Genomic DNA, 6,000 nt, shown 5'->3' on the forward strand with positions numbered 1-6,000 from the left:
TTGAAGCCACCCAGTTTGTGGTACTCTGTTAAGGTAGGCCCAGGAACCTCGTACTCCAAGTACTCAACATAATTCCATTTAAAATAGATTCTCTAACACAGGGGCCAGGAACTCTGCACCAAATCCTGGCCATTTCTTGTTTCTCTGAACAAAGAATTATTGGAACATAGCCATGCACATTATGCTTTGTCACACCTGCTTGTGTGCTCCAATGGAAGAGCTGAGTAATCGTGGAGAAACTCTCTGTCTCTCAAAGCCTAAAATATTTACTGTTTGGTCCTTTATAGAAAAAGTTTGTCAATGCTTGCTGTATCCTACTAAGCCTTTAATTAAAAGACTAAACACATCTAACTCTAGATTTTTATTTAACCTTCAAGACCAAAATCCAGTCTTATTCTCTATGTTAGTCAGGGCAGGCTGTGCTGCAGTAACAAACATCTCCCAAATCTCAGCATTTTAACATGGTAAACGTTTATTTTTCACTCACATAATATCCACTTGGGTCTGGGAGACGCTCAGTGCAGTGATTTGCAATGTAGGCTGCTTCAATATCAAGTTTTCACCTCATACTCTTCTGTCAACCCTGCAGATTTAGAGAGACTGGAGAACTGCTCAAGATCTTTCATGCCTCTGGCTAGTAGTGACACACTTCATTTCCTCTCACACCCATTACACGGCCCTAACTGGGAAAAGCTGGAGAACAAATAGAATATTTATACACACTACTGTCTCCATCATACAAACACTTTGATAGTGTATTAATCACATAAGATTAGCACTTCAGTGACTCCTGGAACCAAAAATATATACTCTTATTAAATCAATACTGTTGGAGAGTCACAGATGAGTTCTACTTATAATAAGGTAATTCCTTAGGAATCTCTAGTTGCCATTCATAAACCTGTGATCTTTATAAACAGTGGGACTGAGATTTTGTGAAACACCATAAATAATGTGGGTTTTTTTCTTTTGCCGTTCCCAGATAAACACCTTGTACAATTTACAGTGCATTAAAATTTACAACTCAATGAAGAAACATAAACATCTGAATACATGCAGCCTGGACACCAGGCTGCACATGTGTTTAGGCACTATTGTTAATCTCTGCCGTCTTCATTCATCTGGAAGGAACTGGCTCACACTTGGGTCATATATGTAGAAAGAGAAATTACGTATGTAGTTATGTCGTTTTTTCCATATGGGTATGTAGGGTTTTTGTTGGACACAAGCAAGTAGATTAAAGAAAATGAAATAGCACAAAAAAATAAATCTTTGTAATCCCAGCTACTACTCCCTCACTGGAAGAGCGTCAAGGAGTGAAATGAGGGGTCAGGAGGGTGTTAGTCAGTCTACCCCTTGCCCTGTAGAGAGTCATCAACAAAAGACGGCAGGGGGTGCTTGGGAGGGAAAGAGCCTTGAACAGAGTTTATAGCCTTGGTGTCCGGATACCACGACTGCTGTGCTTGTTCCCCTGTGGTGGCAGGGCCTGTTTGGGGGTTCTGAGGACAAGGTGATTCCTCATTCCCCTGCCTGCCTGCCACCGGGTACTCTCCAGCCCTTCATGCCCTGTCCCAGTTTGTGCCTCCGCCAGGTTGGGACTGCTGTCTTGTTCTTCCCGAGGGCCAGCATGGCAGATCTGGAAGGGACACTGTGGTTCCTCCTGCAGTATTTCTCCCACTCTCAAGAGCATTCCTTTGCTATGTAGCCCAAGGGGACGGATGGGCTGCTTCGTGAGCTTTGCCTTCACTTAACAGGCTCCTTTCTGTTTGCCCACTGAGGCCGATTATTTCCTTCCAATCACCTTGGCGACATCTTAGCCCTGAGATTTATCTGAAATGTGATTGTTGCTGATTGATTGCTTCTAGACAAGTCGATGTAGCTATTTAAAAAGTTAGTGAGAGCCAGGGCTTTTGTTTTGTTTTGTTTTGAAGATAAATCAATTCACTTAAAAACATAAGTATATACTCCAATTTTCCTCATAAAAACCTCAAAAGCATGGTGTAATCACTTGAATTATTAAATGATATAAACAAGCTTATCAAGGCAAAATGTAAATAAAACCAAGAAGAGAATGTTCTGGAAAAAAGCAGAACTTCATCACACATAGAACAATCCTGTGTGATGATAACACATAAATACGCATTAAATCTATAGCTACCCACTGTGTATTCATGTTTCTCACAGAAAGAGGGCTTTTAAATGAAATGAAATTCTGTAATCAGTACTGCAATACAGATTTATTTGAACCACTGAACTCAACAGGTTTTTAAAACACGTATACATTTATGGAGCAAAAAAAATAATTCAGTGTTTTTAGCAGTAGATGAAATTCGTTACACTTACATGAATTTGACTAACCACACTCGCGTCATTATAAGAAATCAACCACCTCCCTACTCACAGACTAACTCATGTCAATACTGGAATCTACAGGACCACAGTTGTGTCTCTACAGTTTGTAGACACCTATTTGCATTGATTCCTACAATAATCTCATGAGGGAGGTATTATGATCTTCGTTTTGCAGGTTAAGAAACTGAGGCTTAATAGAGTTAGTGACCCCCTAGGAGCACAAGACTGTGAGTGATCCTGGAGCCCGTCTCTGACTCTGAAGTTTCAAGAGGCTCAAAGAAATAATAGGAAAAACAACATGACTGCCCGTTCTTAATCAGCGATCAGAGCTCTTAGTTAATCGAAATGTTTAGCTATTTTCCCTATTTGAGTCTTCATAAATGGCTCTATTTACTCAGGTACAGCACTGCTTGCTGAAAATGCCTCAGACCTAATGTCCATGTTCACTCTAGGGATTCGCCCACCTGACTTCTCCAGGTATTTTGATCTTGTCTTAGGTAGGTTTCATTAGTAGAGGACTGGGGCAGGCTTTTGATTTACTTTGGGCACATTTTATGTGTAAACTTTGTAATCTCAAAAAGAGTGAAATAACTAGTCTGATCATTTCAAATGAAAAAGGCTAAGGAAGTATCATTTTGGAAAAGATTAACTTTTATTTTGTCATAAGATTATTTGATGTTTTCCATTTTTTTCAAGTACCTAGTGTATGTAAAAACAAAAAAGTAATTTTTCTATGGAATCAATGTTAATTATCTCAAGAAAAATGTATAGTTATAATCAGAAAATTTCAGAAATGTAATAAAATATAATAAAATGTTTATTAGTATCTAAAATATATAAAAATCTAGGACCCAACATCTTTGAATCTACAAGCCCAATTTCTGATGTATCTTGGCAAATTTTTCTTTAACCTACGCTATCAGGAAGCTTAGAGTCTAATTTACAATCTAATTTGCATTAGCTGTAGGTTAATGCTCTTCTCCATTTCTCCTGCAAGATTTTACTGATACTTTGAGTTTTATGTTGATGAGACACATTTCAATTATAATTTGCCTCTATTTTATTATGGAAGTTGATGTGATTTGTTTAACATTATTTCAGTGTTTATTGATCACTTACTATCTATTAGATCTGCAGATACAAAGGTAAGTAAAACATAGCTTCTACCCTCAAGCAAATTATGAACTCACAAATAGAAAAATAAGTAAATATGCAAATAAAATACAAACATAGGTCCAGAATCCTGCCTGAATCAAATATATACTAGCTGTAAAGAAATGAACAGATTTCCCATCTCATAACAGGGTAGGTACTCAATAGATATTTATTTGTTGAGTGAGTGAATAAGTTAATGCATGGCTAGAAAAATAATAAAATATAAGATATAAAGAAATGATTAAAAAAATAAAATTTTAGAGAAAAAATGTTATTAGATGTTAAAAATCTGGGAGAAGATATAACTAATTCTAGGGAGATCTCAAGAGAGACAGACATAGAGTTCTCATGTGCTCCTTGCCCCACAGTGTCTACGTGGATGAGCCCTTGTGGAGTGCAGACCACTTCACGGTGCCCCAGGGTCCCTCCTTACCTCCCCGCAGCGGACATAGGCTAGGATCCCTGTTATGCTGTGGACCGCACTCACCTTGAGCATGTGATGTGAAATCTGGAGAGAACTCTGAATAACCCAGAAGAGTTCATCCTCAGGTCACATTCAACTAGGTCACTACATATGGCACTGGTGCACAACCTTTGCTATTCCATGAGGACCTACCACGCGAAAGATCCTTTGAGATGGGTGGGGGAAGACAAAAAGAGAGATAAAAAGTAATTCGTCCTCAGGTGAGGCACAGATGGTTCTGACCCTCTGGATCACTAGTGTTGCATAGTTTTACAAAAGTAATGATGTCTTCCAGATTTGTGAAGCATGCTAAGAATTGATTGGAAAGAAAAAAAGTGTTTACGGAAGATGTCTGAGATGCTTTCAGAGTATCTACTGCTGAAAGCACAGGAAAGGTTATTTACTAAATAGAACTGATGTAATCGAAAGCATATTCTATCTTCCAAAAATGAGCAAGGGACTTCTTTCTCAGCACTAAGGCAATGAGGAAGGAATTAGGCATTTCCTTAGGCATTCTATAACCCTGCAGTCCATCTTCTGAAAGACTGTACAAGGTAAATAGTTTTTTTCTTTTCCTCTCTTTTCGTATCTTATCTTGAGAATGGGGAAGGCTGAGGCAAAGAAAGCAAAGCGCTTTGCAAAGGCGCTAGAGGTGGGGCTAAGCTGAGCTCCTCCCACCCTGCTTGTTATCAAAGCTGCCTACGGTCCAAAAAGTGCTCTTTGCCACACAGATTTCAACTTGTAACTGTGCTGCACAACTTGGGTAAGACTGGCTAGAATGGTCCAATCTTGTTGGTGCAACAGAAATAAGTGAAGGTTGAAAGTAGGCAACCAAAAATCATCCCAATAAATCAGATTTTACCCTGTTCACCATCCCTCCCAAATTCATTAGGCCTTTGCTGAAATGCAAGCTTATCTTAAAAACCATCAATATGTGAATGGCCTAATGTTCTCATTCAGGTGAAGAAACAGCCAAGAAAAGAGATGTCAGGTCAAAAGCTTCTTTGAAAGAAACTTGAATTGCGGACAACTGGAAAGATCAGAGAGGGTTAGGATTTAGCCCCTGGCTATACCTCAAACTATTTTGCACTGAAGCGTCACTGACTCTAATTTGAGGCACTAACTAACAGTCAAGAAAAGATTAATAAAGGCCATAAACACTCTTGGGTCATTTCTGAATGGGTTTTTTATAACGTGCCCAGCAAAGGGTGATGGTAGATAACCAGGCTGAGCATCTTCTTCCTCTGCCTCCTGCTTCCTGCACCCCAAGCTGGAAGAATACGCAGACACGGGCTTCCTTCTTTCAAACACCCTCTGTGGGTGAAAAGGCTTTCATTTACATCTGAGTTTTTCCAGGCTCACTTTAGTGCCTATTTACATGATCTTTTTAGGTCTTATTTATGTGATCACTCTTTCCGGCTTTTTAAATTCCCTCTGTCTCTATTTTCTGAGTCTTCATCAGAGCCAGACTTCTGGGGACTTACCAAGTCTGCATTGGCTTTTGACTACACCAAAGCTTAGGGCTGGCTTTAAGCAAAATTGTGGGTGGAAAATGATAGTTCAGCACTCTAGGGCCCTCACTTCTGGAACTTCCCTCTTCATCTCCCTTTCTTTCTCTTCTTCTCCATCAGTCACCATGCTGAACCCAAATACTCCCCCCAAGGCTCTGTGGCACCCGCCTCTCCTCTCCTTGCTGGGCCCCCCTGTGCCTGGGCGCCCCACCCTGGTCTGACTTCATTGGCAGGTGTTGGGAGCTACCCCAGCCAAGGGCTTCCCTGTATCTCAAGGCACATGCTACCTGCTTTGCACTCCTGGGTGGAGGGGATGCCCTCACCAGGGACCCTCCTCTCTTTTCTGGGTGCCCGGCACCTCAACAGTGGTCTGCTGGAGACTGTATGCCAAGGATCACGAGGAGTGATTGTCAAAGAGAAGCGACGTGCTCCTCTCAGCCCTGTGCTTTTGATTCCTTAGGTCTGGATTGGGGCCTGGAACCTTTACATTTAAAATGTGTCCCAGGTAATTCTTATGCA

This window comes from Phocoena sinus, chromosome 11, assembly GCF_008692025.1.
Source record: "Phocoena sinus isolate mPhoSin1 chromosome 11, mPhoSin1.pri, whole genome shotgun sequence".
NCBI lineage: Eukaryota > Metazoa > Chordata > Mammalia > Artiodactyla > Phocoenidae > Phocoena > Phocoena sinus.